Source organism: Mytilus californianus, unplaced genomic scaffold, assembly GCF_021869535.1.
Source record: "Mytilus californianus isolate M0D057914Y unplaced genomic scaffold, xbMytCali1.0.p SCAF_4, whole genome shotgun sequence".
Classification (NCBI taxonomy): Eukaryota; Metazoa; Mollusca; class Bivalvia; order Mytilida; family Mytilidae; genus Mytilus; species Mytilus californianus.
This window is the reverse complement of record NW_026262690.1, coordinates 103,808,292-103,819,779: the sequence shown is the minus strand read 5'-3', so window position 1 is coordinate 103,819,779 and position 11,488 is coordinate 103,808,292. Positions and strand designations below refer to the sequence as shown.

Genomic DNA, 11,488 nt, shown 5'->3' with positions numbered 1-11,488 from the left:
TAAGCCAAATGTAAAGGCACATATGCTAGCACATCAGAAATAAAAATAGAAACACATAAAAATGAATTGTTAATATCATATAATACTTAATATTTGTTTTGTAGTAATGGCTATTTTTAATGTAATAAGTCTTAATTGCAATGGACTTTGTGATAGTAATAAAAGGAATTGTATTTTTTCCATTGTGTAATGATAGATATTATGATATTATTTGTTTACAAGAAACATTTTGGAATGATTTGTTAGTAGAAAGAATCAAAAGAGATAAAAAAAATTATTTGGAATGGGGGTATTTTTTATAGTAATAGTGGTAATAACAGACAAGGTGATACTATTCTTGTTAGTAAGAAATTGAAAAATATTTTTACAGAAGTAGAAAATGATAATGGAAGATTAATTATTTAAAAGGGACAATTAATGATAAAATAATTGATATTTATTATATATATGCACCAAATAATGTAAATGAAAGATGTGATATTTTTTGAAGTGTAAAAATAAAATAAGTAAAGGAAAATATGTGTTAGTTGCTGGAGATTTTAATACTATTTTATCCAGTTCAGACAAAAGTGGGAAAACCTCGCATTGTACTGATAAGGCTGTTAAATCCTTATGTAATTTCATACAAGAGAAAGGTTTATATGATATATGAAAAAATAGATATATTAATACAAAAATATTTTCTAGAAAACAAATTGTACAAGGGTTTTTAATCCAAACTAGAATGGATTATTTTCTTGTTTCCATTGATTTAAAACCATATTTTAAGAATATTCATTTTAAAGATACTTGTTTTAGTGATCATAATATTGTCTGCATGGAAATAGATTTTTGTAATGTAGAAAGAGGTCCAGGTGTGTGGATTTTTAATACATGTAGTTCATTTTTACAAGATGAATTATTTACTGACAAAATAAGGAGACTATTTGCAGAGGAAATTGGGTCAAACTTTTATATGTCAAATCCTTTATTTTGGTGGGATAATTTAAAATTTACGATTGAAAGATTAAACCAAATTTATGGCAAAGAAAAGCAAAAAGATTTAAACAGGGAATATTATAAATTGCAGAACAAAATTCAAGAATTATCAGTAAAATCTGCAAATGGTTTTCAGATAAATATTAAACATTTTTTAGAATTGAAAACACAATTAGAAAATATTGAAAAAGACAAATGTAAAGGTGCAAGTTTGAGATCTAAGTCACACTGGGCTATAGAAAGTGATAGAAATACTGCATATCTTTTTAATCTAAAAAAGTATAGATAGAACAAGAATACGTGAAACAAAAGATTGTGATGGAAAAATTGTTACAGAAACAATTAAATTACTTGATGTTATACATGATTATTATGAACATTTGTTTTCTTGTGTTAGTGTTGATATGCATTCAGTTGATGAACTTTTAAATAATGTTGATGTAAAAATTGATGTTGAAGATGTAGAAATGTGTAATGATGTAACTAATAGTGAGGAAATTGAAAAATCGTTAAAAGGTATGAAAAAAAGGGAAAACACCTGGACCAGATGGTATAACTGCAGAATTTTATTTGTTTTTATTTAATGAATTAAAACATGTATCACTCTATATTTATCGAAGTATTGAGGAAAATTAAGATTTATCTAGATCTATGAGATATGGGAATATAAATATGATTTTCAAAAACAAAGGTGATCAATCAGATTTAAAATTATTTAGGCCAATGAGCTTGTTGAATGTTGATTACAAAATACTTGCCAGAGTTATGACCGATAGATTTATATATGTACTTCCGAAAATTATTTCACCAAATCAAAGCTGTCGTATTTTAGGAAAAGATATATCTGATAGTGTTAGAGATATTATGGATTTAGTAGAAATGGATGACATAGATATAGGAAGATGTGGTATGAGTGCCAATGAGACAACTCTTCATCTAAGTAACAATTATAACAATAATAGACTGTTACTTATTAAAATCAGATCAAGAAAAAGCATTTGACAGAGCCGGACACGAGCATCCTTTTGCAGTTTTAGACAAATTTGGATTTGGTAATAAATTCAAAAACTGGATAAAAATATTTTACACAAACATGTTTTGTTCAGTAAAATGTAATGGTTTTTTGACTCCAAAATTTAGATTAAAAAATTCAGTCAAACAAGGATGTCCTATTTCATCTCTGTAATAAATTTTGTTAGCTGTGCCATTGAGTATCGCTATGAAGAAAAATTGTGAGATAAGAGGTGTTGTTATGCAGAAAAGGTATGCTTTTAGATTAAAATATTTAAGTAAATTGTTTGATGAAAATCCTTGTGCTATATGGAAACAAACTTGTCTTTATTTCTTTTCTAAGTTTGAAAATAAGAATCTTAGAATTGAACTTTTATTTTGTGATCTCCGAAACAGAAAAATTGATGTATTACCAGAATTTTATCAGAGTATGATTTTGTCATGGCAAAAAATTTGTGAAAATGTAGATATTGAAGTTAATTCAGAAAATATTTTTATATTCCGCTATTTTCAAAGCCAAATATTACAAATTGTAATAAAATGTTATATCTTCAAACACAAATGTTGAGGAAAATTTTTTGTACAAGCTGGCGATACAACATTGACCTTAGTAGACAAAAATTCAGTTAGTGAAACATTTCAGGTATTAGAATTGTACGAAAAAGCATCGGGTGCAAATTAGATAAAGAAAAATCAGAGGTTTTAGCATTAGGGAAAGGAAAATTTCTTCAAATGATTTAAAAATGTGGAAAATAAAAGAATGTGATGAAGTTTTACAGTTATTAGGAATATGGGTTGGGAAAAATAAAACGCGTTGTTAAAATTTTTAACTGGGAAAGCAAAGTACAACCAATTACAAAAATACTGAATTTTTGGAAAATGAGGCTTTTAATTCTTCATTGGAGAGTGTGTTATTAGTTCCTTACTTATGAGTAAACTATGGTATACCTTTATGGTTGTAAATATACCTGAAAAGTAGTGTATGCTTATAAATAATATATGTTTAGAATTTATATGGAAAAATAAAGCTCCTCTTGTAACATATGATGTCATTATTAATAAAGTAATTGACGGGGGTTGAAAATTTTCAAATATCATGCAGAAAAGGTATGCTTTTAGATTAAAATATTTAATTAAATTGTTTGATGAAAATCCTTGTGCTATATGGAAACAAACTTGTCTTTATTTCTTTTCTAAGTTTGAAAATAAGAATCTTAGAATTGAACTTTTATTCTGTGATCTCCGAAACAGAAAAATTGATGTATTACCAGAATTTTATCAGGGTATGATTTTGTCATGGCAAAAAATTTGTGAAAATGTAGATATTGAAGTTAATTCAGAAAATGTTTTTGATATTCCGCTATTTTCAAAGCCAAATATTACAAATTGTAATAAAATGTAATATCTTAAAACATTTATTGAAGTAGATGTTTGTAAAATCGAAGATATCGCATATGAATGTAAACCAGGTTTTTTGAAAGAAAGTTATATTTAAGAGATTATATTAGATTAAATTCAGGAAGTTTCGGAAAATAAAATTCTAAATGCAGTTAGAAAAGTGTTACAAACTATACCTGAGGAGTTTAAAGTGTTAGTTGAAGCAAATGTGCATATTAGCAAAACTCCTGTGTTAAATCCTATGATTAAAGATGGCATCCAAAATTGATCACTTCCATCAACTACGAGTGTCTTTTATCAAATGCTTGTATCAAAGCTTTCTAGAGAACCTAAATCTGTATCACGATGGCGTTTAATGTACACAGATTTTGACCTGACGAAGGTCCAGAAAATCATGAATTTTCCTTTTTTACAAAGCGCTTGTCGCGAGATGTAAAGGTTAGACAATACTTGGTCATGTTTTATGAATATTTAAAGCCCAATGCATAGTCGAGGGTTTTGAATGTTCATAAAACATAACCAAGTATTGTTTGACCAATTTAGAACATATTCACACTTTAAGTGACTTCACAAAATTATCCTTTCCCATTGTAATATTCAAACCTTAATAAGAATTCACTTTTTATAATTAAGTGTTAACATGGTTGACAAAAAGAATATATATATTATGTAATGGTCATTTCAATGGGTGGAATGAAATAGGACTGAGATAGGTTTGTATGGACAAAAAAGATAAATTGTTAAAAAATCTAGTATTTTTTCTGCTTCAGGTAAAATTTGATACTTATATATCTTAAATTTCTTGTTTATAAAAAGCACACAATGTATCAGCTTTTTGAAATTTGTATATTTTTTGGTAATCATAAAACCTAATCAATAAATATTAAAATTATGATCATTCAACATCAGATGGTTACTTTTAATTGATGAATGTACATGTATTGTTTTTTTTCTTCAAAAAAGTTCCTTTGCTTTATATATCAGAAGTCATTGTTTTCTTTGAAAAAAATGACTCTAAGGTCTGGAATGAAAATTAGATTAAAAATTATTTTACCTACACCTTTGCCCCAATTTCAATATTTTGTTTGGTTCCATACATGTTCCATTATAAACGTTTGCAATATTCAAAATGTTTTTATGCCAAAGCTGTAGCGGAGGGGTCATTAAGTTTTACCCTTCTCCGTCTGTACATCTGTCCATATATTCGTTCTTTAACTTTAGTTTGCCTCAACCAAATGTTATGAAACTTATACACAATGCTTATTACCAAAAAAAAAAAAAAAAAAAAAAAGTGATCAAGTTTAAACTTTTGGGCCTCACTTTTACCATTCTAGAGTTATGCCCCTTTACAAATGGAAAAATTGCTAAATTTTTCGTTTCCGTTCTCTAACTTAAGTATGCCTCAACCGACTGTAATGAATCTTATACCTAATGCTTCTTACTAAAAAACACAGATCAAGTTTTGAATTTTGGTGGCGTCACTTTTACCATTCTAGAGTTATGCCCCTTTACAAATGGAAAAATTAATCGAATTTTTCGTTTCCTTTCTCTAATTTTAGTTTGCCTCAACCAAATGTTATGAACTTTATGCACAATGATTATTACCACAAAACTAAGATCATGTACAAATATGGGTAGCGTCACTTTTACTGTTCTTGAGTTATGTCCCTTTATAACGTTATATGCAAGCGGGGGAATCATCTGTGTCCCATGGACACATTCCCCATTTATTTTATCATTCTATTCTCTTTCATCTTTAATCAGTAATCTGTTTTCCTATGGAAATTGCCTCAAGGGATTGTACGCTTCATTAGTGTAGTTATTAAGAGTTCACTTTCATAATTAATCTACAATGAAAAGCCATTCATGTATAGCATTTTGTAGTGCATAGAAAGCCATGTACTATAACAATTAGAAGGGGAAAACTGATTTTCCATTGGACGAGAAGGGGTGAGTATGTTCTTAAGCATTTAAATTTTTTCATTGAGTTATGTAGTAGAGAATTGATAAGAAGTAGTGGATTCGTAAACGATAATCAACGAGCGACTTTAGTCGCAAGTTGATTATCGTTTCCGAATCCACTACTTCTTATCAATTCTCTAGCTTAACCCATTTCTAGTAAAACGACTGTCTGTTTTACGTTTTGACAATGAATCAACAATATTTCATAAAAAAAGTTTGGTATTTTGTCTTTTTTATTCTATAATAGCTGGAAATGAATATATCCACACGGTTCGCATCTATATTTAGACATTTGACAAGTTAACATAAGTTTAATATAACTTAAATGGGGTGTTAGCTCCCCTTTTTAATACCAGATTTTATTTTTGTATATACATATTTCATTTAATCTTTAATCATTACAAATTATTTAAATTAAATAGATTTTGGTATATTTAATTTATTCAAAAAGACATATATTGATATACAGAATTTATTTATCTTGTTTTGAAAAGTTAAAAAATTTTAATTACCAAAATTTAGAATCCTCAAAATTTATATATATAATATTTAGCAACGTGATTTGGTATAATGAAATCGTAACACCATTATGTCGTTCTTAGTCAATTAAATATTATTAGCGTATATGCCATAAATCTGCCATTTCATAATTCATATTGCTGTTTAAAGTATTAAAATTATGTGCTTACGATTTAAATTGAACAATTATATTTAAATTTTGTTTAAACTGTTTCCGTTTCATTTAAGTTAAGATTATTTTAGCGTTATTACATTTGGCATATATCGTTCACCGGTCAGTAAAATAGTTTTATCTGTGGTACGCATTCTGAATCCACATCAGAATTGCTCTTGCTACGGATGTACAATGAATAATTATGTTGATTTCATAAACTTACCATCAAGCTGTTCATAGCCGTGATCGTCTAGTCGTTTATAACGAATGTCATAACGGTGATATTAACAGTGCAAAGTTCGAACCTTGTACCCGGAATGAATTTTTTTCATTGTAATTTTTTTTTCTGGACCAAAATATTGTTTTAATCCTAGAACATGTAGAAGTATCATATATTTCATTTTCATATAATGGCGATGATTTTGTTTCTGTTTTTATTGTCAAAGAAGTAGTTTTAACCCATTTCTTAAAAAAAAATAACACCCAAAATAAAACAAATTCAATAAACATGAACAAACCAAGATATATATATTTCATTAGATTACAATGAGACAGAAATACAGTTAAATGACATGTTTTGACAAGTAAGCGCTTTAAGAGTACTATTTATATTATGATTGATGTCAGCCATCGTGGTCTAGTGGTATCATGCATAGACTGAAGACTGTATTGATTACGAAGAAAATACGCGCGGGTTCGAATCCTACACATGCCACTCGTTTTTGAGAGGATAAAAGATCGTAAGTTAAAAGGTTAAAGTTATAATATAAGTTCTCTTAAGTTAATACTATGGTCAGTGGATTCTTGAAAAATAATCTACAGTCAGAACAATAGACTGACGTCAGAGAAATGGGTTAAATATACAAAAGAACGGCTATTTAAATGCCAGATTACAAAAGAATCACTTTGTCCTATTTGCCTATCTGTACCTGAGAGTTTAAATTACCAGATTATTGAGTGTAAAATTGAGAATGGAAATGGGGAATGTGTCAAAGAGAATGTGATTATCATTAAGTGTAATTTATTGTAAATCTATAACATATGTTTGAAGTTGCAATCTTATATACCTTTATTGTGATAATGTGAATTTTCAGGAGTATAGCCTGATTATTCTTTTTATTTGTTTTATTTGAATGACATTTTGTCAAGAGAAAAAAAACAGACCATGAGACTCTTAATCTCAGTGTCGTGGGTTCGAGCCCTACGTTGAGCGGTTTATTTTTATTGTATCGTTTTGGCAATTTGTACAAAAACGTACAGAGTGAAATGTTATTATTAAATGGACTCAAATGGAAAATGAAAGGTGTGAATGACCTTTTCTTAAATTTTGTATTGTCAGTAGCTAGGTTCTGTATCTTTCGAAGAAGAAATTTACTGAAAAATGGACACAAAAATGTAAATTTGATCAAACTGTTCCAATAAAGATTGAAATATTATGTAACATATTTTTATGTATACCTGTGTCAGCAAAATAACAAGAGCAATGTTTTTGAAAAGAACTTTCTAAAAGACAATCCAATTGTACAAGAAAGATGATGTCTTAGTATTTGATTTGTAAATGTATGATATATAGATGACAAACCTCATTGTTTCTAATACTGTATGCATATTGATTAATGTTGTTTATATTTGATTAGTTTTATCAGTTTTAACATGTCCTATATCTGATGATTTTTTTTTAATAAAGATAAAAAAAAGAGCATGAGACTCTTAATCTCAGGGTCGTGGGTTCGAGCCCCACGTTGGGCGGTTAATTTTTATTGTATCGGTTTGGCAATTTGGAAATGCATTGATCACAGCTGCACCCGTGAAGTTCGTGCAAAAACTGCCTGTGGTGAGCATTTCAAAATCAGAACACGAAATCGGACTCTGCATGCGGATGCCATTCAAATGTTGTGTACGCCCATTTAATTGAACCCATTTTGTCCACATTGAAACGAGTGTGGTTGATCATATTAAAGAATAGATACTTTGTGTTATGCCAGTTGACAATCAGGTCTATAAAAACTTTGTTTCAATAGATATTGATTGCAATTTTCTTTTCATTCCAGAAATAAAAAAGTATTCGTTAAGATATCTCATATTTGTTCATCGAAAACGTGTGCTGACTTTGACATTGTCGTGTGAATACGAATCGCTTTTAGTGGTCGGCTGTCGAAATTCCTCCGTAATGCTGCTTGCAAAAAGTCTCCGACCACGACGAGACTCGAACTCGCAATCTTCTGATTCGAAGTCAGACGCCTTATCCATTAGGCCACGCGGTCATAGCAATACATTCTGGCAAAATACAACTTAAACGTCGCGAATCAGGATAGCGTCATTTTCTTCCTCTCGGAATAATTTGCTCTTGACGTTTTCACACATGGTCAAGACAACACAATACTCAATTTGCAAGCTTAACGAATCATATTTATATGCTATATACTAGTAATGCATTATTACTGGTTCTTGAAAACATTGAAACAGTTTTCCGAGATTTTGGCGCCAACATTGTTTTCACACACGAGAGACAAAAAATCGACTTTCCAATATAAAATCAATGGAACTGATACAATAGTTGTTCGTTTGTTCTTTAGATGTGAAAAATAGCCACGAGCTAAACAGGTTAACGCAAATTACTAGGGCACTAAACGCTTCGCACAAATGACATCTACTTCTTTCAGATTAGCAAACATCTGCCCGGCTAGCTCAGTCGGTAGAGCATGAGACTCTTAATCTCAGGGTCGTGGGTTCGAGCCCCACGTTGGGCGGTTAATTTTTATTGTATCGGTTTGGCAATTTGGAAAAGGCATAAACATACACGATAACTGAAAACTAGTTACTTTTTTATTTACCAACTAATAGTTATTACACAGATTTCATAAACGGCGGTCTATATAAAAGTGCACGATTTCGTGCGGTCATTTACACAAAGACATGCATTGATCACAGCTGCACCCGTGAACTTCGTGCAAAAACTGCCTGTGGTGAGCATTTCAAAATCAGAAAACGAAATCGGACTCTGCATGCGGATGCCATTCAAATGTTGTGTACGCCCATTTAATTGAACCCATTTTGTCCACATTGAAACGAGTGTGGTTGGTCATATTAAAGAATAGATACTTTGTGTTATGCCAGTTGACAATCAGGTCTATAAAAACTTTGTTTCAATAGATATTGATTGCAATTTTCTTTTCATTCCAGAAATAAAAAAGTATTCGTTAAGATATCTCATATTTGTTCATCGAAAACGTGTGCTGACTTTGACATTGTCGTGTGAATACGAATCGCTTTTAGTGGTCGGCTGTCGAAATTCCTCTGTAATGCTGCTTGCAAAAAGTCTCCGACCACGACGAGACTCGAACTCGCAATCTTCTGATTCGAAGTCAGACGCCTTATCCATTAGGCCACGCGGTCATAGCAATACATTCTGGCAAAATACAACTTAAACGTCGCGAATCAGGATAGCGTCATTTTCTTCCTCTCGGAATAATTTGCTCTTGACGTTTTCACACATGGTCAAGACAACACAATACTCAATTTGCAAGCTTAACGAATCATATTTATATGCTATATACTAGTAATGCATTATTACTGGTTCTTGAAAACATTGAAACAGTTTTCCGAGATTTTGGCGCCAACATTGTTTTCACTACACGAGAGACAAAAAATCGACTTTCCAATATAAAATCAATGGAACTGATACAATAGTTGTTCGTTTGTTCTTTAGATGTGAAAAATAGCCACGAGCAAAACAGGTTAACGCAAATTACTAGGGCACTAAACGCTTCGCACAAATGACATCTACTTCTTTCAGATGAGCAAACATCTGCCCGGCTAGCTCAGTCGGTAGAGCATGAGACTCTTAATCTCAGGGTCGTGGGTTCGAGCCCCACGTTGGGCGGTTAATTTTTATTGTATCGGTTTGGCAATTTGGAAAAGGCATAAACATACACGATAACTGAAAACTAGTTACTTTTTTATTTACCAACTAATAGTTATTACACAGATTTCATAAACGGCGGTCTATATAAAAGTGCACGATTTCGTGCGGTCATTTACACAAAGACATGCATTGATCACAGCTGCACCCGTGAAGTTCGTGCAAAAACTGCCTGTGGTGAGCATTTCAAAATCAGAAAACCAAATCGGACTCTGCATGCGGATGCCATTCAAATGTTGTGTACGCCCATTTAATTGAACCCATTTTGTCCACATTGAAACGAGTGTGGTTGATCATATTAAAGAATAGATACTTTGTGTTATGCCAGTTGACAATCAGGTCTATAAAAACTTTGTTTCAATAGATATTGATTGCAATTTTCTTTTCATTCCAGAAATAAAAAAGTATTCGTTAAGATATCTCATATTTGTTCATCGAAAACGTGTGCTGACTTTGACATTGTCGTGTGAATACGAATCGCTTTTAGTGGTCGGCTGTCGAAATTCCTCTGTAATGCTGCTTGCAAAAAGTCTCCGACCACGACGAGACTCGAACTCGCAATCTTCTGATTCGAAGTCAGACGCCTTATCCATTAGGCCACGCGGTCATAGCAATACATTCTGGCAAAATACAACTTAAACGTCGCGAATCAGGATAGCGTCATTTTCTTCCTCTCGGAATAATTTGCTCTTGACGTTTTCACACATGGTCAAGACAACACAATACTCAATTTGCAAGCTTAACGAATCATATTTATATGCTATATACTAGTAATGCATTATTACTGGTTCTTGAAAACATTGAAACAGTTTTCCGAGATTTTGGCGCCAACATTGTTTTCACACACGAGAGACAAAAAATCGACTTTCCAATATAAAATCAATGGAACTGATACAATAGTTGTTCGTTTGTTCTTTAGATGTGAAAAATAGCCACGAGCAAAACAGGTTAACGCAAATTACTAGGGCACTAAACGCTTCGCACAAATGACATCTACTTCTTTCAGATGAGCAAACATCTGCCCGGCTAGCTCAGTCGGTAGAGCATGAGACTCTTAATCTCAGGGTCGTGGGTTCGAGCCCCACGTTGGGCGGTTAATTTTTATTGTATCGGTTTGGCAATTTGGAAAAGGCATAAACATACACGATAACTGAAAACCAGTTACTTTTTTATTTACCAACTAATAGTTATTACACAGATTTCATAAACGGCGGTCTATATAAAAGTGCACGATTTCGTGCGGTCATTTACACAAAGACATGCATTGATAACAGCTGCACCCGTGAAGTTCGTGCAAAAACTGCCTGTGGTGAGCATTTCAAAATCAGAAAACGAAATCGGACTCTGCATGCGGATGGACTTCCGGTTTGGACATTCAGCAAGAAGGACGTAATTTTCAAAGCTGAGTTTCAATCGAAATTTTTCTCGTCTTTGGACGAACCATCCATGGCTTAAGGTGTAAGTGAATACTCCCAGTGACATTACATTTGAGAATCGTGAATTATTTTCCATATTTCTGACATTTTAAAGTGTTTTCGTAACCT

General features: G+C 31.6%; 6 non-coding genes across 6 annotated transcripts; 3 read left to right on the top strand and 3 right to left on the bottom strand.

Moving 5' to 3' along the window:
* Positions 1 to 8,213: 8,213 nt before the first annotated feature.
* On the bottom strand, positions 8,214 to 8,286 carry Trnar-ucg (transfer RNA arginine (anticodon UCG)). Its single transcript has one exon. It is a non-coding gene; the product is annotated as a tRNA-Arg (tRNA).
* Positions 8,287 to 8,699: 413 nt separating this feature from the next.
* On the top strand, positions 8,700 to 8,772 carry Trnak-cuu (transfer RNA lysine (anticodon CUU)). The gene has a single exon. It is a non-coding gene; the product is annotated as a tRNA-Lys (tRNA).
* Positions 8,773 to 9,345: 573 nt separating this feature from the next.
* Trnar-ucg (transfer RNA arginine (anticodon UCG)) lies at positions 9,346 to 9,418 on the bottom strand. The gene has a single exon. It is a non-coding gene; the product is annotated as a tRNA-Arg (tRNA).
* Positions 9,419 to 9,832: 414 nt separating this feature from the next.
* Positions 9,833 to 9,905, top strand: Trnak-cuu (transfer RNA lysine (anticodon CUU)). The gene has a single exon. It is a non-coding gene; the product is annotated as a tRNA-Lys (tRNA).
* Positions 9,906 to 10,478: 573 nt separating this feature from the next.
* Trnar-ucg (transfer RNA arginine (anticodon UCG)) lies at positions 10,479 to 10,551 on the bottom strand. The gene has a single exon. It is a non-coding gene; the product is annotated as a tRNA-Arg (tRNA).
* Positions 10,552 to 10,964: 413 nt separating this feature from the next.
* Trnak-cuu (transfer RNA lysine (anticodon CUU)) lies at positions 10,965 to 11,037 on the top strand. Its single transcript has one exon. It is a non-coding gene; the product is annotated as a tRNA-Lys (tRNA).
* The last annotated feature ends 451 nt before the right edge of the window (positions 11,038 to 11,488 follow it).